This window comes from Montipora capricornis, chromosome 4 (assembly GCF_036669925.1).
Source record: "Montipora capricornis isolate CH-2021 chromosome 4, ASM3666992v2, whole genome shotgun sequence".
Lineage (NCBI taxonomy): Eukaryota > Metazoa > Cnidaria > Anthozoa > Scleractinia > Acroporidae > Montipora > Montipora capricornis.
This window is the reverse complement of record NC_090886.1, coordinates 11,570,659-11,595,150: the sequence shown is the minus strand read 5'-3', so window position 1 is coordinate 11,595,150 and position 24,492 is coordinate 11,570,659. Positions and strand designations below refer to the sequence as shown.

The window sequence follows — 24,492 nt, the reverse complement described above, 5'->3', positions numbered from 1 at the left end:
CGTTGAGTTCGGTTTGGTAACGAGTCTTTGTTTGTAGCTTGGTAACGAGTCTTTGTTTGTCGTCCCTGACGACGTTACCAAACAAATACTCGTTACCACACCTAACTCAACGGTCACCGTGTCGTCTTCAAAGTGCATGAGGGGCGTTTTCCATCATTTTATCGTTTCGTTGGGACACTAACAGCCGACTGGCGTCGCTGGCAGGGCTTCGATTGCGCCGTTAGCGGATTGAAATGATAGAAAAGCCTTTACCCTTGAATTCTACAGTGGATTTGTGGCCGTGGGAACATTTTAACCAGGAATATCTGACTCCATTTGGTGGGCTCGTGAGAATTCTGTGTTCAGCCTTGGTATTTCATGACCTTCGACAACCGAGGAACTGTTCATGGCTCAATTCGCGTCGAATCTTGAAAAAAAACCTCACAGTAAGGAAGTGACCCACAATGGCAATAAGGTTAGACTTTTTAATTGAAAAATTTTTCGTAAACTTATCTTCTCAGGTCGCAATTCTTTTCTTCTCATACAAATCCTTACATTCCCTCACACTGCGCTTGGGGCGGCTGTGTGCCATTTTTTTTTTTTTTTACAAAAGTAAGTTAAAATAATGAACATTTCGTGTGAACGCACGAACAGAGGTGGTTTCAGCCTTTGAATTCTGTGCGTAAAGTACTGAACTAAAAACGTATGCGCAGTGCTTTCTCCTCTTATTTCCCATAAAGATCCCACCATTTTCTTAAGAAAGTGTACTTGAATACTAACAGAGATTGACATCTGTTAGTCATCAAAAGCAAAAAACGATGACGGTTTGCCTTTGAAGTCTCTTTCGCGTTTGACAGGTGACGAGAAAGACGAGACACAGTTGCCAATGAAGTGATCTGCTCTGCCAAGAATGGCCAGGTCAAGCTGAGGTAACCACGGATTCAGATGAAAAACTTGGACCTGACAAAAGAACAAAAGATCGCTTTGTGGTCAAGTTGCGGGGGCAAGCCTGCGTTGAAACGTTTACCGGCAGCGCATTTCGGATGCAATACTTGATAGTTCGGTGGGAGATATCTTTAAATTGAAAAACTATCGCTGACTCAAGCAAAGAGGATGAAAGAAAGAAAATTGTACGATAAAAAGATGTCATTGAAAAAAAGATGTCACGGATTAAGGGTCATATTGTTAGTGACAGCGTACTGGCTTGTTCAAGACATAAGCCTGTACGCTGTCACTAACAATATGACCCTTAATCCGTGTAAATGTAAGGAAATGAGTGTTGACGTTCTGCAGTATAATAGTTGTGTTCTGCGTCCCATTGTTGTCGGGAATGCAATCGTGGAGCGCGTCGCGTCCTTCAAGTTGCTTGGAGTGTATATCTCGCGCGACTTGACATGGGACACTCACGTCTACTACATCCTGAAGAAAGCCAACGAAAGGTTATATATACTAAGGGCTCTTAGGCGATCAGGTGTTAGTGTGCCAGACATGGTAAACATAATATTGCGCAATCATTCGTTCTGTTGTAGAATACGCGTCACCTGTATTTTCAAATCTGCCAGCAATTCTATGCAAGAGCGTGCATTGTCAATTATTTTGCCTGGAGTATCGTACCAGGAAGCGCTGTGTCAGTCCGGCCTTGCGCCGTTGGAAGCTCGTAGGGCTGAGTCGTGCGTCAAATTCTTAAAAAGCGTTAAATCTGGTAACCCACTGCTTCCCATATGTGAGGGGTTGTTGGTTAATAATGAATCAAAATACAATCTAAGGCACCAGCCTTAACACAAGGTTATTGTTAATAATTATATGTTTAAAGATTTTGTAACGTTTCGTTACGCATATAGTATTGTTAATCAGGGTGTTGCGCTGTACCTGTAATCCAGCCTTTGGGCTGCAATTGATATTAATAAACAAACTACATACCTACATACATACAACTACGAGAGTTTACGACTTGAAGAGTGGCCACAACACAGTTTAATAGTTTGTGAAGGATATCTCCAGTTATTTATTTGGTCGGACATATTGAGGAAGGGCATTCAAGTGAATGTACGTACAATTAAAAAGGCACATAGACTACTATAGAAATGCAATTTTCCTTACATTCATTCCTTTAAGCTTGAAATTTAATTCTTCCAACATTGGGTCATTATCCCCAAATAAAAAGGGGAGGGATGCTTGTCGGAAATTTTAACTTAAACACCTAAAGGAGACCAATCTGGGCGTGGCGCAGGCTTTTTTTGACTCCCAAAAGAGACCATATTAAAACACTGAGAAATGAAAAATACAGTGTCTTTTAATGATGGCAAAGACATTATCATCTCATACTTTCACCCACGTGAAGAAATATAAAAGTGTAAGTATACACTTTTATATTTCTTTGCGCGCAATCCTAAAGGAGACCTTCACGGCTACATACTACTGCGTTTTGCCCACAGCACCCGAAGTGAGACCAAAATCCAAAATTTACACCCCTAAGCGAGACGACGAGCCTCTCTCCCCTTTTTATATGAGAGTCCCCCCTCCTCCTCCCCGGGAACCACTGTCCTGACGAGCGAAATGTTCACTTCCGGTGTCCGTTCTGTGGCTCAACAACGTCATGTGCTTAAGCTCCCTAATAGCTGCAACCTGATTGGTCAATAGTCGGTTCTTTTATTTATCTTGACATTTGATGGGTGGATGGAAAGTGTTCAGATTTTTCTCAAATTCGACGGTTTGTTCAAAACTGAAGTTAACTTTTCATCAAAAGCTGTCCAATTTGTTTTAAATTAAATTAAAACAATAGCTTTGCAGGCTCTGCACGTGCGGTTTTTATTTTTTGTCCATTTTTTGCCTTCGTCGGCAAAATAACGACGTTAAATGACCAAATGGAGAATGTAACCGTCAGCACTTGAGAATAAATTAACATTTCCTCCCCTAAATGAAGCGCCGTTCATACCAGCTTTTCGGACTAAAAGTCTTGCAATAATCGCGAACTGATGCGAATATATTTTGAGATGACGTTCTTGTTGCCGTCGTGGTGGCTAAAGTTCCGTATTGAAAGAAGGGAAGTCAGGAGTTACATTCAAAAGACCACCACATACCCAATCAATTCCATTGCGAAGATGTATTCCAACAAATGGCCCCGGTGGTAAAGTACTCCTTATATACTCATCCACCTCTTCGTTTATCAGGCGATTCTTCAACCGGAAAACTAGCCGGAGCACCTCGGAAGGCAAGAACGGGGAGATCTGATGGAGGAAATTTAACACAAAAGAACAGCAAAACAATCGTACACGCAATATACTTGACTTGCATATCTTTTGCAAACACGAGAACAATGGAATTAAAACAGGCCAAAATTACATTGCTTCTGCCTGCCCTCATTTTGCTCCTTGCACTATTACTATTAATGATATTGGCAATTTTCGTGACTTGAATTTGTTCATCTGCCGTCTCTCTCAAAGTGGCATTATTTACAATAGTCCTTGGAGCACTCTCCCAATATCATGATCCACTATGCTCAACCGCCATCATTGTGCAAACAGCCAATTCCATTTTCAAAGCTAGTGAGAAGTAAGACAAGAGTCTTCCTGGCTAAGCCATGTCTGGTCAAGCTGCAACTGTAAGACTTTCACACATGAACTGAGAAGAACACCACTCCCCAGCAGGGTCTCCCATAGAACGGGCAGGTGTAATCACTACAATACTAAAGCAGATTATGGTTATGGGTTAGGACACAAAGTCTCATAACGGTTTACAATTCTCTCTCTAGGGTGAGATCGGACGTCAGGTTGTAAAAGATACCTCTGGCAGCTCATGTCAGTCTAAATTAATTTGATCTCACCCACCTACACAGCCCACGCATGCATGTGAATTTAAGAGGACAGACCCCAACACCGGGGGTGACTGGTCTCCCCCTACTGTTCACGAACAGTGTGTGGGTTCTTTAACGTCCCAGAGTGTTGATTACGTAACAGGAAAAGTGTGAGACGGGCCTTTGTTTTAAAGTCCTTATCGCAAAAGACGTATCGTTGAAAATTTAATTAGGTACCATACAAGCCAAAGGCAGCACTTTCTCCACACTTATTTTTAATTAAGACGCGTAGCGTTGGTCTGGCCAGAGTCGAACTCACCACCTCCCACATGGCAGCCTGGTGCAAAGGCAACTGAGCCACCGGTGCATGGTTTATGATGATCACGACTATTATCAATATTACTATTAATACTAATGATTATAATAATATTTTGCTTATTTGTGTAACTGGTAGCAGTTTTCTTAAGAACCAGGGATTAGAAATTATTAGAAATTCTAACACATACTCCTTTTTCCACTTGTCTCTCTCATAAGGATCTTGAACATGAGTCCCAAGATGGTAGACAATCTTCTCATCAAAATCAACTCCAAGCTCATCCCAAAAAGGTTTAAAAGGATTTCCATCCTTTAACAGAAAATAAAATGTAATATTAAATATTCACTTTTCATAGTAGAAACTATAGTGAAGAAAAAAATGCGAGTGTTCCCATGGCATACAGTGTAGTGTCCACCATTTCTAAGCTGTCAGTAACTGACGTTTCATGGATGATGATCATGACGACAATGCTTACATGTACAATGTCGATGATGATAAATGATAATTACCTGGTATGAATATCTACAGGATTGTAACAATCATAAATTTGATGATGACAGTGATCATAGTACTTTATGTGCTCATCACTCTTCCTTGCACAGCTGATACTGAAGGGCCTCTGGAAAAGCTGGAATCCAGAAATGGAACCGGAACCAGAACCAGAACTGGTTCTTCCATTGTTCTCCCATCCTCTTCTCCTTTCCTTTCGAATGTCTGCCACACAGGCCAGTGCTCACAATTCCCGTGTTTCTTTGCGAGATCTGGAAGGTGAGGTTCATTAGTTGTTTACCTTTAAGTTAATATTTTATTCCAAGAAATAAGGTGAATTTCTTTTGTCATTTACTTTTCTTTTCTGGATTGCTTTGGTCCATGGCTTCAGTAACCACTTCACTGCCACGTCACCAAGAGACAAGGAGGAGTCTCAATGTCAATCATTCTCGTAACTTCAAAACAGGAGTGACAACAGTGGTACGAACTTTGTAGTCACAACAATAGCCGTAAAAATCAATTTTGCAGTTTAAAGTGTGTAATATTATAACTTTCACAACTGTTTTAGCTGAAATATTTAACAGCTGGAAATCATCAACCTTTCTTGTTCTTATTCCGGTTCCAAGTCCAGATCCCAGCTTTTTCAGAAGCCCATACTGAAGTGCAAGGGAGATAGCTCAAAGAAATTTGGTGGACAGGAGGTGAAATGCATGCAGCATCTTGCTGTTCTCTATGTTTTATTTCGTCACAAGAAAAAATTAACATCAAATGCACAGCTGCAAATCCCTGATGACCCTCAATGTAAAAGCTTAATGAAACCATTGACCTTCCTTCAAACACACAAGGTATTAATCCTTTGTGTATTCCTACCTTCATCCTACACTGTGCACCAGACCCTGGGGGTAGCCAGCAGTAGCCATGCCTCTTTCCTTTAGGCCAATGTGAAGGAAGGTGCTAAGTGCTTCATAAAATCTTCCGCCAGAATCACTCGATGGTAGGACCGCAGGGGCTCAACTTGAAAAAAATCAGAGAAAGGAATACTTTTCTGTTGGAAAAGCAGCAAGAGAATAAACTATAAAATAACTTAATGAACAGATGCAGTTTAAGGCAGATAATTTACTCAACAATTTCGACATCATTCTAGGTGATAGCTAGAGTAAAGTAATGAACCCTGATTTAATAGTGCCCAGTAAATGGAGAATTTTATTTCAAAGCTATATTAGACTAAATGTAAATTCAGCTGTATAATGGTTCTTTTTTGTTTGCTTTTCTTAAAAAGGGGCTCAGGAGTATTAATTTTATAGTTGTTTTATGGAGAGCACTTGCTAAAGTTCATTGAATTGGATTCCATTCAGTTACTGCCAAACCTGTCAAATGTGGCTTGCGCACAGCCAGACATGTAACTCGAAACCGTAGGTCAAAACCTACACATAGTCCGTCTGTGCAACAGCTCCCAAACGCTTGTTCTGATATCTCGCAGTTAACAGGGATTTCAGTACCCCTGTCTGATCGCCTAGAATTTTATGCACTCTGTAATTGGATATTAAGTCACTCAACAAATCACGTAATCCTTTTAATGAAAGGTTGGAAAGAGAGTTCAAAGCCCTAAAAGATCTGTTTAAATTGATTATGTCCTATCTGAGCAGGAAAACTTGCTGTGGGAATTTCTTGTATGCAGACTGAAATACATAATGATTGTACATTTGTCACTGTGGCAATCCAAAACCCCTGAACACTAGAAATATTTATGGAATGTTATTGTGTTTTAAGAAAAAAGCCAATCTAGCACGAGAAAACTTAACCGCAACCAGTAACGGTAATTAGTTTGTGGTTTCATGTCGCTTCTGATTGGTTGCTGTGCGATGGGAAATGTCAAAATCAAATTAACGTGTTGACGGTTTTTTGGATTCGCACATGCTATGGCAGATCTCTTGATTTCTATTTGTTTGTGATTCATCGCAAAGACAAATTCAAACTCTCAATTTCGCCGAGTGTGTCAAACTGTTCCCATCGCTTCGCAAGCAATATCCTTTCATTACTATTTTCTAAAACGCAATGAGATAAATAATTTGAAATAAACAAAATGATTAAACGTTGCCTTTTCAGTTGTTGAAATGCAAATCACTTTTTCTGTCATGCAAAGACAGATGCGTGCCTTGTCAAGTAAGTAAACATTGAATCACAAAGTGTGTAAGAATCTATCCAATCAGAAAAGGATACAAAAATCCCTCCTTAACTCTGAACAAGCTTTTCGGAGCCGTTGCACAGATGACTGTACTTGTGGTTTAGTCTGTCTGCGACGCACGTTTAGCTAAATGCAATTAAAATCGTTTTGATGCAGCCGCATGTTTAGAGTGCAAATTCCAAGACACTTCATACAGCCAACTGCAATAGGCCTTATTCACGATAGCCGCCATGTTAGTTTTCAAATTGTCATGCAAATTAGCCATGTGTTTTTCTCGGGGGACGAACATTGGAAAAAAGGCAAATTGCGGGAAATCGGCTAGTCGAAATATTGACATAACATTGCTTAAGGTCCATTTTAGTATTTAGAATTAAGTACCTTTTGTAATAATTTTATATCTTTTGCTTGCCTTTGCCAGTTTGACTTTCTACTTCATTTAAGCTACTCATTTTTCACTATAAAAAACACGTTCAAGCAACTTGTGTTATCATTCTATTTTACTAACAGCATTATAGGTGATAAACATTCAATGAACGCGAAACAAATCATCTGTGTGGCTCTCGAACTTGTGTTGTTTGCCCCCTCAGAAGTGTGTAGCTAATTTGTATGAGAATAGCAAATCCAATATGGGGGCCATCGCGAGTAAGGTCTATTCCACCCACGTGTCCAGATTAGGGCACATATTTATTAGATATACATTGTCTGGTGATCCAATTTGGAGAAAGAGCATCGACCACATGACTTTATTCAGAGAAGTCAGATACTTTTTTCGTAAATTGAAATAATTAAATGACAGATTCTCTCAAACCTCAGATTAATACTGTTTTTGACAATGACCGCATGAAGTTGCTGATTTTGTAGCGTTTTGGAGTGTTCTTTTAAAAATGGCTTGTCCACAGACAGTCGGTTACTCTTCTACTCAAAGCAGCCAAAAAATTTACATTTCGTGGAAACTTCTTATTCACTTACGTATGTCCTCCATGGTGGAAGAATAAGTGTCCTATCAAGAGCCTTGGCAAATGCTATTGCTCCTAGAAAATGTTCTGCTTGGTTTCCAAATCGTCCTGAAATGTGTAGCACAGTTTGATCACTAAGATGCATCAGAAGTTATCCATTAGGCCAATCTTTTACTCCGGCAGCAATGATCAGAAAAAAAATTCATTTTTGGTTTGGTTGTCATACATCACCAGGAAACACCATCAATGAGAGGCCTTTGAACTGGGTATCAACTACAGTAAAGGCCAGACACCAGTTGTTAATGGACTGGTTAATTTTAACCAGTGGAATTACGTCACCACTTAACTATTTATATACTCCACTTAAACATTGGTTTTCGTAGATGCCTTCCATGACCATGATGTTCTGGATAAGTTCTGGCCCCTGTTGTCCAAATGCCAGTAATATTTAAGTCTCAGAGGAAGTCATCATCTCAGTTATGAAGCAACTTGTGCAGTTGGGAAAAAAGCCTGACAAGATCTTGGTGGCTCGAACAAGTTTCACCACTTTGAGGGTCATTCTTATTAGAAGGGTTCCATGTGAAACACCATTTATTGTTTAAAAACGTGCGCCCACTATTGTGACGTAATAGTTTACCATGGCAACATGGAAGCTCTCCAAAAACACCCTATATTCAGTGATTTTGTTAGAAATTGTCAAACTGAGTCCCTGGGACTCACCCCATGAAAAGTAATGAGTCCCAGGTCAAAACCAATGGGTCCCTCTACAAAACTGCTCAATCTCTTAATAAAGCTAGTGCTATTTACGTAAATACCACCAAGATAAGCTTGCATACATTTTTGTGGAAATGTGAACCGCTAACAGTTTTTACCTTTAAACACATGTTCAAATAACAGCTCAAGTGGTAGCCGATAGTATTAGTCAATTCCACCAATAACATGGGCCCATGACAAGATATCTGTTTTTAGTGTTTATGATATCTCCAGAAAAATGCACGGCTTTTTGATAGCGTTTGTTGACACACAATGCCGTCTCAGAAACACTTGACCATTTCAATTTTTTTTAGCATATAAACTTTTTTGACACAAGACTTAAAAGGGAACATTGCAAAAGGCTTTGTTGAAAATGGCATCCACTTTATCATCCGCTTCATTTCACTCTTTCCAGTATTTGATGAAATATTGTTTCACATTTCAGAGCTTTAATTACCTTAGTATTTTTACAAAGTTGACTCTGATTAAGAAGTTGCTTTTATAGTTCAGCTCAAAAACGTGTCGGTCTTTCTTATTCTTCCACTTCCTCAAGGGTGTCGAGTGCGTTCTTCTTCTTGAACTGTGAGCAAACATCGCAACACTTGAATTGTCTTTTTTTCTTGTGTGTAGTCTGCCATTGTCAACATACATTTGGTTTTTTTTTTTTTTTTTTTTTAAATTAGGGTAGCCCTGAATTGGCTCCCAAGAATATTTTAAAGCTCTTCCGATAGTTCTATCTTAGATTGCTAATTACTATTCTACAATAAAAATTGGGAGTTACCGAGTTAATTTTTCACGAGATATAGGGTATTTTTTTCGGAAGGCTGTCGTGTTGCCATAGTAACCTATTAAATCACAATAGTGGTCCCATTTCATCGAGCTACATGTATAGTTGATGTTTCAGAACATTGGTCTTAATTCAATGATGCAGTGTTGTATAACCCTTCTAATAAGAATATCTCTTAAAGTGGTGAAACTGGTTCCAGCCACCTTAACTAATGGGACTCCAACCCATGACTGTGCAATAATTATGCTATCTATCAACTTTGCCATCTGGAAGCTGCTCAATTGTAAGTTCCTGTCATATCCTGTAATCGGTGGATGTATTTCACCTGAATATTTTTTGTTCGCCTAAAATAGACAGGGTTTGACCCTTTTTCAGATCGAAAATTCAAGGACTTTTCAAGGACTTTCAAGGGACAAATTTTAAAATTTCAAGGACCTCTTTTTTTATGTACGTCGAAGAATTTACGCATGGAAATAGTCTGACAGTACAACAGAACAACAGCTCAATTCATTATATAACCATAGGCAATGGTGATCTTTTCAAAAGTTATTCTCATGTGTGAAGTTATTAAAAGCTCACCTTGTATTTCAGTGGTGTTTAGATAATAAAATATAATCCGGTGGATAAGTCACTATCCAACAGCTTCAATCTGTGCAAGGATTTCAGTACTTTCTCAATCACGTAACCATGAAATATGCACGGAGTCTAAGTAAATTTAAGTAAAAGGCCTGTGCAAAAACCTTGGTCAGTGTTTAACGTGGACTTAATCTTTATAGTGTGGATAAAGTTACCTAGCCTTTGAAAGTTTGATCTACAACTGGGGCTAAAATAAAGGCCACACACGCAAAACAACTCATGCAGGAGAAAGACACCTACATTATCATATGTAGAGTCTGGCTATGGATTGATATCGTTCCTAACAAAATGAAAAACTGACGGCATGGAAGTTTGTTATTAAAATTCAATTAGATTTGGCTTGCTCTGACTTAACAAGAGAAATTCCATTTATGATCCAACCCTGGGATATATAGAGTAAGGTTCGTATGGCTTGGCTTTTTTGCCGGAGCCCTTTGAAACTCCTTTCCTACCCTTCTCTTTTTTAGTCCCAATCGTATTAAGACGGACCTCATCTATAGGCTGGGGGAAGGGGGGTGTGTTCTTCGGATCACAAATGGAACTTCAACAGCGTCAATCTTACCCATACAAGGACAATATAAAAAACATAGCCTCGAGGATCCCATTTGATATCTGGCGGAACTCTTTCAATTTCTGAGGTTAACGCTAGATTTAAAAGCGGAAATAGAAAGGAAAAATACAGAAGTAAATGAAAAAGGTTCGAATTCATTTTGGTACTGAAACACAACTAAGACTGGTTCAAAATTTGACAGCTGAATCAATAGTCTGGAATAGTTTGAAGACAGTGTCCCGGATGATTTCCAATATGGCGGATCGTTGCAATGGCGGTTCTTTTAAAAATACTTTGCTCAATGCGCTCATGATCGATCACAAAAGAAAAGTAAGGAGACAGTCTCAGGTATTTCACGCCTTTTACTTCATCTCGTTGGTTGTGAGAATTGGGTACAGCTCTTGAGTGTGGAAAAATATCTATGGTTTATGAAAAGCAAAGCGAGTTTGATCGAGGTTATTTTTTTTGGGTCAGTTTAGGTCTGAGGTTCACAGTGGGGAAAGGTTTTTGTTTTCCCAATTTAAGTCTACAGTTTATCCTTAGTCTTCAGTTTGTCCCGCCTGCAGAGTTCTCAAGTCGTAAAGATTCCAAAGCTTGAGATGCTTGCTGGAGGTGTCACCAAAGGCGCAATTGTCCTGTGTTTCCTTGTGCCGGAGTCGCCAAACAATTCTAGGGGGGTCCGGGGGCATGGTCCCCTGGAAATTTTTTGAAATTTGCACTTCTCAGATCGCTGAAAATGCACCGTCGATTGCTAAGAGTGCCCATGTTATTATGGTCAGCCTGAGCTAAAATATCGGCCTATAATTCATATAATAACGAATGAAAGTCCACCCTGCTAGCAGAGCCAGTCTTTTGCTTGCTCGATTTTGGCGTTCTCGAGAAAAACTCTGTAGCATCCGTTCCTCCGCACGCAGTGCCAGCCTACGTTGTATCACGTGATATTGCATTAAATCAGTTTTCCTAACCAATATGGCGTGTATTCACTGACGATCTTATATTTGACGACGAGGATGGCGGATTACAAGACGAAAACCAGAAGCAGCGAAGAGAAAGTCAGCGTAATCAACGGCTAAGACCTCAAAGCACTTAAGCGACCCATAATTTAGACGAAAGAAGAAGAAAAGAAAGCAAGAAACGCCGAAGCGAACTCGCGAAGAGACCACGTGCTCGATAAGAAATCCTGCCAGTTACGCCAGGCCAAAAAGGAGCCCAAGGACACGCGCTGAATCCGACAGATATAAGAGTACTCAGCGTCGGAAAATCACTAAAGATAGAGCCATTTAAGATTCCAGAAAATCCCCTGGAAGTTGGACGCGCATGGAGAGAATGGATTGAAGACTTTGAGGACGAAACATCGTATTTTGAAATCACAGAAATAAGAGACTGCGTGAACGCCTTTAAGATTTACGGTGGCAAAGAAATCAAGAAACTCGCACGTAACTTACCAGAGACAGCGCCAGTGGTTGGAGACGATGATTACAAGAAGCTGAAAAGAAAGCTAAATAACCATTTCTTACCAAAAAAGAACAAGCATCCCGCCAGATTCAGGTTTAACAAGCAAAAACAAATCGCAGGAGAGAGTGTTGTCACATACTCGGCACGAATGCGCGAAAAATCAAAGGATTGCGAGTTCGGCGAACTGGAACACTTGATGCAAACCATCAACGACAGCGAGCTCGTTAAAAGAAGCATTCAGAAGAAATGGAACCTCGATCAGTTCCTTGAGGAAGCAAGCCAAAGAGAAGATATCAACCAGCAAGTCAAAGATATGAAAGAAGATTTCAAGATATCGAAAGTCGGCCATGAGTCAGAGGAGAAGAAGAAGAAACTCGAAGAAGAAACTGCCCTGACCTCCCGGAAAATGAGACCACAAGAAGGAAGAGAAAAAGAAAGGCAAAAGCTGTGGTTACTGTGGAAGGACAGGAGCACACTCTCCAGGCCGAAACTGCCAAGCATACGGACAACAGTGTTTAAAGTGTGGCAAGTACAACCATTATGCATCATGTTGTAGAACCGGTGCCCAACCTCAAGAGGGATCTAAGGAGACCAAGAGAGAGCGAGTCAAGAAAACAACAGAGGCTGAGGAGACAAGCAGTAAGTCAGATGATGATTTCATCTACCTTCAGGAGACAGCACAACACCTACACCGAGTGAAGAAGATAAGATCAGGTCCAAATCAAGACACCGTACTAATCCGTATCGGAGACATTGATGCTTTCGGTGAACCAGATAGTGGAGCAAGCGCAAATGTGATGGATGAATATCAATGTAAGGCCCTCAAGCACAGATAACAAGAAATTAAGGAACTTGAGCCCAGCAGAGACACACTGAAGACACTTCAATCTAATCTAACAGTCAAAGGCGAATTCACTGCCACATTGCGGAACAAGAACCGAGGCATACAGAGCAAGTTCTTACTGATCCAAGGGAAGATGGACTGTCCCCCACGCCTAAGTAAAAGCACACTGTTGAGACTTGGAATGCTCAAAATCGATCGAGAAGGAACACTTAAAGAAACCGATCAACTGAGAATCAAAACTGTGAAAACACCAGATGACGGCATCGAAGCAGTACTGAGCGAATACAGCGACGTATACCAAAGGATCGGCTGCTTGCGGGACAAGAATACAGGCAAGAAGATGGAAGTCAAGCTGGAAATGGAAACAGGCGCGAAACCTGTGGCTCAGAAACCACGCCCTGTATCGTATCACCTACAGAAACCACTTAAAGATTGGCTGGACCAGGGAGTGAAGGAGGAGATATTCGAGAAAGTTCCGGTGGAGAGGCGATTACCTGGTGTTCACCACTAGTGGTTCAACCCAAACCAAAATTCACAGAGATGAAGAGTGAAGAGTTAGAGTCTCACATGATCAGAGCAAGCATCGACATGAGAATTCTAAACCAGTCCATGAAGCGAAAGTCCGTGCGTCCAATCACCAAGAGTACAAGACTTCATCCACCGTCTACACGAATGCAAGATCTTTACGAAGCTGGATCTCAGACAAGGTTACCATCAGTTAGCTCTAGACCCCGCCACAAGACAAGTAGCAACATTCAGCACACCTTAGGGGAATTACAGACCCCAATGACTGGTGTTCGGAGCGAAATCGTCACAAGATGTCTTCGACGAGACCATTTTCAGGATCTTTGGGGACATACACCACTGCTTAAACCAAAGGGACGACATACTCCTGGGAGGAAGAGACCGGACCGAACACAGAGAAGTACTGGAGACTGTCCTAAAGCGAGCGAGAGATCACGGAATCACCTTTAACAGAGAAAAGTGTCAGTTTGGAGTGGAACAAATTGAGTTCTTCGGACATGTTTTCACCAAGGATGGACTGAAGCCATCACCTTACAAAGTAAGAGCAGTCAAAGAGTGTGGAGTGCCTGAGAACAAAGAGGCAGTACGAAGTTTCCTGGACAACTTCATACAGAATTATGCAACCATAGCAGCACCACTGTACCGGCTAACCAGGAAAGAAACCAAATTTCACTGGGGTAAACAAGAAGAGGAAGCATTCAGAAAGATACAAGACACCATCTCAAACGAGAAGACTATGGCATTCTTCGACACAAGCAAACCCATAATCCTCCGTACAGAAGCAAGCTTCAATGAAGGATTTTCAGCAGCCCTGCTCCAGAAGACAGAAAAAGGCATACAACCGGTACACTTCATCAGCCGAACAATGAAAGAAAGCGAGAAAAGGTACCGTTAAACCGAGAAAGACGCTTTGGGAATCAAATGGGCCAAGGAGAGGCTGAGAATTTATCTACATGGAGCACCCAGATTCAGAATCGTGACTGCCCACAAACCGCTAGTACCTTTGTTTAACAAAGTGAAGGCCAAAGTACCACCAAGAATAGAGAAATGGATCATGGAAATGCAAGATGTGGATTATGAGTTGGTGTACGAACCAGGAAAGGACACCCCCTGCCTGAGACAGGGCATGACAAAACTGAGAAGATCATCAGATTGAACGTGAATGCAGAGCACGCTGTGGTCGTCACACGAATCAGAGAGGAAACTCGGAAAGATGAGGTCATGCAGCGATTAGCCAAGAGGATCGCTAAAGGGGACTGCGAGAAACACAAGAGAAACAACGACCTTGAATCCAACCTACATGTGAAACAGGTGTTATCAGTTGCAGAAGGACGAGAACGTCGAATCGTACTACCACCAGCATTTCAGTGGAAAGTGGTTAAACTAGGACACAGCCTAGGACACTTAGGAAAAACTAAGACCAAGCAAATGCTTAGAGAAAAATACTGGTTCCCACTGATAAACAGCATGATAGACACAGCTATTGATCAGTGTTATGAGTGTCAAGTAACTACGAAAGGAGACAGAGAAGAACCAATCAAGGTGACCAGCATCCCAAACCGCCCTTGAGACACAGTATCCATAGACCATGGTGGACCGTACCCAGATGGACACTACAATCTTGTCCTGATTGACAAAAGAACCAGATACCCAGTGGTAGAGACCAGAGAGAATACTCAGCTATTAGGTGACTACGTGCTTGTCAAGCAACCAAGGAAGAACAAGTGGAGTACACCCTATGAACCTGTGTTCTATGTTGTGTGCAGCATTCTTGGTTCCCAAACAACAGCCAGACGTGTGACAGATGGACGAACAGTTTGCCGAGATGCCAGTCAATTTAAGCTGGCAAATGCAGTAATCAACACCACCGATAAACCAGAGAAGAATGAGGAAGTACAAACACCACAGGCAGTTCCAGACCTTGAGACCCCTGAAAAAGGAACTCCACCCAGTGCCCCACCTGACCCGCCAGATACAAAGGCAAATGCAGAGAAGCCAATGGAGCCTCCCAGTGCAGAGATAATTCCGCAACAAGAAACTGAACCAGAACAAGAAGCAGAGCATAACCAACCAGCGGATAGACCAGCAGTGATGAGACCCAGACGGGAAAGGCGCCAGCCTTCATATTTGAAGGACTATATGTTAGCTCAACAGTTAATTTAGGTTTCGTTATCGGATTGAACTTGTTAGTTACAATTGCAAGCTTTTGTTAGTTTGGGAGGGATGTAGTATCCGTTCCTCCGCACGGAATGCCAGCCTACGTTGTATCGCGTGATATTGCATTAAATCAGTTTTTCTAACCAACATGGCGTGTATTCACTGACGATCTTACAGACTGCATGAATCGAATAAGATCTTTATTGAATATCCGCTTCATGTTGCCAGGATACAGTCTCGAACCCTAATATGCCAGATCTCGCCGCCATCTTGGTTTTTCATGGTACAGCGGGCTCAATTATAACCATCGGTTTTATCACTAAACGGACGCTCGCTCTGGAAAAACCGGTTTGACGAGAGAAAACAAGATTGACTAGTCCAGAAGTTCGGGCTGCGGCGGCTTCAAAGGGTTGACACGATTCGGGCAGAGCCTCCTTTTCTCCTCCTCAGTAAAGAAAAAGACAAAAGGAGGCTCTGCTCTCACGGTGATGAAAGTCCTGAAGAAACAAGAAAATTGGTCGCACACGAACACTTCTGAGCTTCATGAGCACTTCTGAAAGCTTAAAAGGTAGAGTTACCTTCGAGAAATGTGCCAATGCGTGAGAAATGCTTGTGTCGGCGTGGGAACGTGAGATTGCATTAATATGCGTGAGACTCACGCTCCATGCGTGAGACTTGAGAGCTCTGCGCCTGGACCGCAGTCTGCATTACACACTCACCTTTGCAAGGCTGTCAAGTCTCCTGGATAATCTGGGAGACTCCAGATTTTGGATCGAATCTCCGTATTTTAACATCGAACATCCGTATTTTAAAATTTAAACGTTTATTTTCCTCATAAACTCCGATAAACCGTTCTTCTTTCTCGAGGAAGGAAGAGAGAGGACCCTGGGAACGAGGTCGTTGTAAGCGTTGCTATTGACGGATTGTAATTTGAGCAATGATGTGATTGGTCCGAAATAAACCAATCAAATCAAATGTTTCAATGCCAATGACAACTTTTTCCAGTGTTTTTTTTTACTTTTCCCTAGATTGTTTGACAGTGTACTTTCTTTTTGCGTAAAAGACGCAATATGACTTCATCAGAAAAGACGTCACAAGTTTAATGACGTCATCCCATCCCTATCAATTCTCAATATTTGAAGAGTTTGTGGGTTGACAGCCCTGCATCTGACTGTTAATCATTCGACAATCGATCGATAGGTGAGCCATTTTAAATGACACTAGGAAGGTTGACAACCACACCCTCCGCGTTTTCCACACTTCGCATTTTTCTACACTCAGCTTTTTCCACACTCCGCACTCCGCAACCCGCATAGTCCATCCTACCCTTGTTTTAGTGCTTTCTCTCTTTCTTAGTGATAAAACCTCCGTTGGGTATGCTGGAGAAGTTAACAGAATGCATGTGGGACTGGCTTACCGAATTAAGATCAGAAAGAGACAGGAAACGAGGAAATGTACTATAAACATTTAAGCATTTGAAGACTTCAACTGTGTTTGCAAATTATCCCGATGACCCCTGATCTAAACACGAGGGGGACTGGGAGAATTCGACACAGGTGTGCAAAGCCGGGAAGCAGTCGAGGGTTTGCACTAACTTTCGACAATACGACCCTTGGTGCGGAAATGAGCTTCTAATAAGAGAAGGAACGGGAAAGGGGCAGGACTATCCCTGCCAGACTGTCCCCCTGGTATGAGAGAGAGGAATCGCAAGACTACACTCTATGGTTGTACAAGCCACCTGCTCGTCGAAAAGGGATCTTCATTGTACAGCAAAAAGTGTCCAGAGGTATCTTTACTGATTTCCTTTGTTTTTGGTTTTATGTCCTTTGTTTGCGTATACGCGAATTTCCTGGTGCTCCATCACATATTGCTTGGTCCAAAGAAAAGGAAGTGACTTTTAGACGAAGGTTTGGTCCAGAGATCAACCAGAGAGCCGGTAACTAAGCCTTTTTCATTATATGGCTTGTAGAATGAAATGAAATGAATGTATACTTTAAGTGCAGGTTATAGACGATTGAGAGAACTGAATGATCCTCGCACTTACCTCCAACGGGATTCAAACTCATGACCTCTGCGATGTCGGTGCAATGCTCTACCAACTGAGCTATGAAGCCACTCAGTTGGGTGCAGGTTAATTTACTGGGATCATTCGTTCCTGTGAAAGACTCCATGAATGAAATGAAATGAACGCGTATTTGAAGTGCGGATATGATAGACGCACTTTCATCAAGTCCTTCTCGGGAACAAATGAGCCCAGCAAATTGGCCTGCTCCCAACTGTGTGAGCTTCACAGCTCAATTGGTAGACTTGTACTGGGAATATTGCACCGACATCGCAGAGGGTCATGGGTTCGAATCCCGTTGGAGCCATCTGAATTTTTCAGCCAGATAAGTGAGAGGTCACTCAGTTCTCTCAATCTATATAGCTTGTGCTCGTTGTCGATATGACGAGTACTCTGATTGGCTAAGTCCCAGGGCATTATTCTATCATAATTCGATCACGAATTCATGCAAATTAAACTTAGTTCTCTCAATCTGTACGGCTTGTGCTCGTTGTCGTTATGACGGGTACTGTGATTGGCGAAGTTCCAGGGCATTATTCTATCGTATTATATGGCTTGTGTTTGTAGCCGATATAACGCGCGCTCTGATTGACTGAATTGTAGGGTATTATTCTCCCGTAATATTCACGGGCCGATTACGGGCTTGCAAAAACAAAGCAAAAGGTAATTAAAAAGCCATATAATAAACAACTTACTAAGCTCACTTACTCGGGACCGTACTGGGGAATATTGGCCCTCGGTCGTTTTTGTACGGACCTCGCTGCACTCGGTCCGTACTGCCACGACCTCGGGCCAATATTCTCCAGTACGGTCCCGAGGAAGTGAGGTTAGTAAGAAGTTAATAATTCGATCAAGATTTTATGCAAATTGAACTTAGCTCTCTCAATCTGTATGGCTTGTGCTCATTGCCGATATGACGAGCATTCTGATTGGCTAAGTTCCAGGGTATTATTCTATCATAATTAGAGACTTCATGCAAATTGAGCTCGCGTTGATTCTTGAGATTTGGCCGATAAAATTTACCTTACAAAAAAGTAATAATTTGTCTCGAAATACGCGTTAGTTCATCAGATATGTGCAGTTTCGAACGATAAATGAACGGATATTAAGCACTCGCATTACAGCTAGGATGTGATTGACATTTCCACTTGATTTACATGTTTCCATACAATAAGCAGCTTATTCACCTCGAATGTTCAGTTAATAAGTACGTAGTAAAACGATGCTTTACATCACGGTCGAAAAAAAGGAAGCAAGTGCCTCTTATTTTCGTTGAAACTTTGAAAAGAAGGAAAAACAAAGAATTTCACCAATATTTGAAGCCCAAAATTAAAGGCCGCTTATTGCGCTTGTCCACGGAATGTAGCCGCTGTGTTTTTCGAAAGAACGGAGGAGCGCAGGCTTCTCATGAATCCGTATATTGAAATTAAGCTGTGATTACAAAGTGGATTTCATCCTTCGGATTCTAGCTGTCTTTGCCATGTGTGATGAAAAAGGTAAAGGTGAGACTATAAAAGACGCCCTGTTGTTGACTTACAGTAGTTTCGATAGAGATCATGATCGCAGAGATCGATTCATATGGTACTAAAGGGTAAAATATGCCATCAGGAAGTTCTGTAATTTTCTCTCTTAGTGATTTTTCGAAGCACTTCATAACCGAGAAATTTCCCGTAAGAGTGGCTTTGAGATTTTATCCCATACGAGAAAGACAAGAATATAAACTTTGTTGTTATATTTTTTCTACTTGTTGGTGCGACAGGTGGTACAGGTAAACCTCTGTCACCTTCAAGCTTGTCACGTTATCAGGGCAGGAAAAAAAGGCTTTTTAATGGCCTTTTTACAGCGGTTATCAGTAATACACTCCCCTTAACGACATTTTTTTCATATTCGAAAATAAAATTTAGGTGGACGTCAATCAAATGTTTCCATAACGAATTCAACGGCTGCCACAAGAAAACAGGAGTATCGTCATGGAAACATTTGATTGACGTCCACCTAAGTTTTACTTTTGCAATATGAATGAGGGGCACATGTAACTGATAACCAATGTAAATCTGAACTGAGAGGACTATCCAGAGTTCGAAAAATCATAGTCAAGGTCTGCGAGTTCTACCGTGACAAAGATTCACACTCTCTGCAATTCGCATCAGGTGGAGTTGACGTGAATGAAAAAAGGCGGCGTCGTGCATTAGTTAGGGCGTTGGATTTGCATGCAGTGATTATGATGATGACGACGGTGATGAAGATTTATGTACGTAAACTTAGTTTAGTAACGGAAAACGTTCATTCAGCTGTGAAAAAGTTTCATCGGGGCTTGATCCGCACTTGTTACATTTTTATTAAGACTTGGCTTTTTTTTACAGGAAATAGCAAATGTGCCACAGGCCATTTTTTAATTTTGCTTTTCTTGGTTCTAATCCAATTGGGACCTTAAAGAGTACAATTTGGTTTTAAATTGTTCCCCTCTCGTCCAATCAGAATCAAGCAATGTTGTTGAGTGTATTGCTAAAAATGCTACTTTCAGATTACCAAGTGAGGTACGCTCGGCTAAACTAGCTTGACATCATTTCTTCCGCATCAGGTCATTTCACAGTTATGTACTGAGTTACCTGGCCTTTGAGTGAAAGCGAGGGTAGAGCTTACAAAAACCTCACATCAATGCAATGAAAAAGCGCTTTAAAGAGACTGTACTTCCTGCAATCTGCCGAGCATCCATCTTCTCTCTTGAATCTGAATATTATTTCTTTTCTTTTTTTTAATATTTTAGTCAGCGTTCTAGGAGGGCAATAATGAACTAATGGAAACAGAGGAAGATGATTTTTCAATGGATGAGCCAAAAGATGGTCGTCATAGCAGCGGTCAAAACCTGTTTTCTCGGCTCTATTTTAAGACAAACATACCGATCCACAGATTGATCGTCAAGGCCGCATTTTTCTCTCTTTCGCTTGTCTTTGTGGTAGTCCTCGTTCTCATATTTCTGCAACACGATTTCCTACCGCTCTTCACTGAGCATGCGCGGGAACTGTCTAAGCATCGTTCTAGGGAAGATGGGGTGGAGTTTCAAATTGTCGACACCATGGAAAAGCTCCCACGTGCAAACCGCGAGCGCTTACCAAGGGACATTCAACCGCTTACTTACAACCTGGATTTGCGAGTAAATTTAACAACTCTCCGATATAGCGGAGTTGTGAAGATTAAAATGCTTTGCAAAAGTGCAACTAGATTTGTTATTCTCCATTCGAAATATTTGGATATATTAGACGTTTCCATGACACAGGCATATGAGATTCCACCAGTTGAAACATTGACTGTTCAAAGAATTCTGTTATTCAAGAGAAACCAGCAGCTTTGTGTGGAGTTTTTTAAACCTCTTCGTAAGGGAGAGATGTATGTTCTCAATTTGAGATTCAAGTCCAAGATTTCTAACAGATTAGAGGGGTTTTACAAGAGCTATTACACCAATAAACACGGAGAAAAAAGGTATGAATACACTGCACAGAGAGTGGTCTCTATTTAATTCTTAGTTTCGATACAGTGTAACATCGATTTAGCGGGGTTGTCAAGGTACTGGGAAGTGGTAGTTTATTACAGTATCGGGGTTTCGTTGTGTCTAGAATATCTGCATGCATTTGACTACGGTGCCCTCGTTTTACCGAGGGCACCGTTATAAGAGGTTCTTTAGTGGCACTTGCATCGTGCTAAGATGAAGTCTATAGTTTTCCAAGCGAGTCAAACCAAGAAGTCTCTCCCAAAAAATTAGTGTTCATAAAGAGAGTGGATTCATTTTGATAAAATGCTTCTCTTTTTTTTTCTTCTTCATCTTAATAATAATAATAATCTTCAAGAGAAGCTTCCGTGCGTTTTCCTCGTACTCTTTTCCTCAGGGCGCTCGCAATGACTTACTTTGAGCCTGCACACGCAAGGAAAGTATTTCCATGCTTTGACGAGCCCTCGTTTAAAGCGTCCTTCATCGTTTCAATAACCCGTGACTCTGGATCGTATTACGCTCTGTCCAACATGCCACGTGCCCGTCTTGTTCACAGAAAGGATGGACTCGTTGAAGAGCATTTTGCTCCAAGCGTCAACATGAGCTCGTACTTGGTGGCTTTCGCGGTTTTAGACTTCAAATGGAAAGAGAAAAAGACTGATTCAGGAGTAGCGGTAAGGGCTAATGTAGTGTTTGCATAGCACATCCACTTAATGCGGTTTATATCCGCCCTACGCTCCAAGACCACCAAGTCCTTCACTCCAAAGGATTTCCCACACGTGAAAGTGAGTTTCCGAAGAAAAAGGATTACAATACTGTCGATCCTTGCGGTGGAGCAAGGATATGATATTTGTCTCAAACTATTGTTTGGCCCACTTTTTAAGGGTGTCCGTAAGGCCCAACTGTTGCCATGGTAACTGCACAGCAGTACTAACAGACCTTTTAAAACTCATTAAAAAAGCATACATTAATTATGTAAAGCTTGAGAGAGCTTAGTTGACTTTTCCGGTTTTCTGTTTTACCTTGTTCAAACGATGTCTTGATGAAGTTATATGCCACAAAGAAATGGCGTACAATTGATTCCTGCCCGCTTGTATCACAACTTATACAATTATCCAATTCAACTGAGTAATTTGATTCACGCTACAGGGTGTCTATCACCTCATGCGATCAAAAAGACCTCTTACGCTCAACAAATTCTCTTCACTTGTCGAACACTGATTCTCTGGATTGCTAAACTCTCTTCTTCAAAGTCATCGTTTTCTTAGAGGCTCCTCAAAGGTTAAAAAACTAGTTGTTATTTGATCAACGACTGCGCAAGGAAGAGGGATGGGTTCAACACTGTTCATTGCTCGGTCATGGATCAAACTAGGACCACTTTTTCCCGTCTTTCAAAGCGTATAAAAAAGTGAGTTTTCAATAAAGAAGGTTCTAAAAGCCATACGTCAATATATTTGGGGCGATTTCGGAGAATACATAAAGTGGAAAACTTTTTGAGGTGTTGGGCAGTTTAACCAGAACCGTAAGCAGAACATAATACAAGTTCTTGGGCTTAAAGGAGCAAAATGATGCAATTTCGCAACACCCAAAATACCCAAAGATTAGAATGAACTGTTGCAGTAACCACTTAAACCTGTTCAGTGAACAATATAAAAGAAATACAGCAAAAGGAAAAAGAAACATGGATGGACACAAATGGACAAGATTAAGGCAGATTGCATTTGGGTAATCTTGAAAAAAGGTCGACCCGCTTTTGCTCAATTCCACGTGAGTACCATTTTCGAGTTTTAAAATCGCGATTGATTAAAGATTTCCCCTAAACACTCTAAAATAACGTGATATATCCCCTTTAAGGAGTCACCTTGTGATACAGTGTGACGTGTATGCAAAGTAAACATGAGTGTATTAGACACGTGTCATCAATTCTCTAATTCTTCGTGTTCCATCTATTCATGACGTTTGACAGGTTCGGATCCATGCCCCTGCAAGCGATTACGACTATTTGGATTATGCACTGGACAGTGCTGTTAAGGTTCTGTCTTATTACGAGAAGCTGTTTGAAGAGCCTTATCCACTTCCTAAACTTGGTCAGTAATAGCATGACGCTAAAAAAATGGAAAGTAACTCATTTAAGTGTCTAGTCGTTCTAGCGCTGGAGCACTAATTGGGGACACCGTAAACTGAAATTAACAATTAACGCAAGTGAAGTCAAATGTTGGTTTTTTAGGTGAGCGGGAAACCGGAGTACCCGGACAAAAACCTCTCGGTGCAGAGTAGAGAACCAACAGACTCAAACCACGTATAACGCCGAGACTGGGAATCGAACCCGGGCCACATTGGTGGGAGGTGAGTGCTCTCACCACTGCGCCGTCCCTGGACCCCATTATAGGATTTAGTTCAGTCTTACCAGTGGTAGTGGAGACCAAGAATAAATGATTGAGGGGGATGATGGTGGGAGGGCCTTTGAATTAAAGTGCACGAGAAGACCATAACCCAAACGTGTCGATCTGAGACGGAATGCGGCTCATTGTCTATTTTTAGAACGGCTACTGTTAGATTTTGGCGGTACAAAAACAAAGCATAAGAATGTTCCGTGCCATATCCATGATTTTGAATTTAGCACGAGGATTCCGTGGTTGCGGACCAATCAGAGGCGTTGTGGTCATGAGGCCCAATCTGATTGGTCATTATTTGGCGGGATTTATATTCTCAGTTTAGATAATGAAGTGAACTGAAAGCCAGGGAAAGATCGACACCTCTAGATTATTGACTTCTCACAGGGTACCCAACTTCAATTTTATCCTGGCTTTTATAAATTGTGATGGCTACTTGTGCAAAATAATTTCACGCCTCGTTTCATTGTTCTTCGCAAAAAGAGACAGTTTTCAAGTCTTTTTTTTTTCTCAGTTCATGAGACGCGACACTCAAATTAAAATACACGAAAAAAGATATTTTAATTTTCACCGTCTATTTCTCTCGCTTTGATGCTATTTTTCCCAACTGTGCGACTGTTTAACTGACATCACTATCTCCAATTTCCCTGATTGTCGTACTTGTAACAGAATGGCGTCTTTCTTGGCGTGATTGTAAAGCATCCAACCAAAAACTCCTTTGCAGTCCTACTGTGAAGAAGAGAAAGCGCACTATTTTTTTTTTCAGGTTAAAGATAAGACGCTTCCAACGACCGAAGCACTTGACTTGTGTTGTCCCACTGAGCGAGAAACAAACTAATAATAAAAAAAGAAAAAGTAATTTTCAATTATGATGTCTTGGTTTTGTTCACGACGTATTTTACGTTAATTAACCGGCAGAAGACGTTTAGGTTGCCCGTCGTCATATGCGGCTGACTTGTCTACCTTTTTTATGATGGAAGTGTAAGTCATCTAGGAACGGCTCTAACGTCACAGACGACTTTCACATCTCTGGCATTAAAACGGTCACTTTCCTATCTTTTTTTCCTTTCCATCTAGACTTGCTAGCAATTCCAGACTTGCTGATCGGCGCCATGGAAAACTGGG

General features: G+C 41.2%; 2 pseudogenes; one reads left to right on the top strand and one right to left on the bottom strand.

Annotated features, from left to right (window-relative positions):
• Positions 1-568: 568 nt before the first annotated feature.
• On the bottom strand, positions 569-10,603 carry LOC138046109 (GDP-fucose protein O-fucosyltransferase 1-like; annotated as a pseudogene).
• An 8,304-nt stretch (positions 10,604-18,907) lies between these two features.
• Positions 18,908-24,492, top strand: part of LOC138046108 (endoplasmic reticulum aminopeptidase 2-like) — a 21,935-nt pseudogene continuing 16,350 nt past the window's right edge.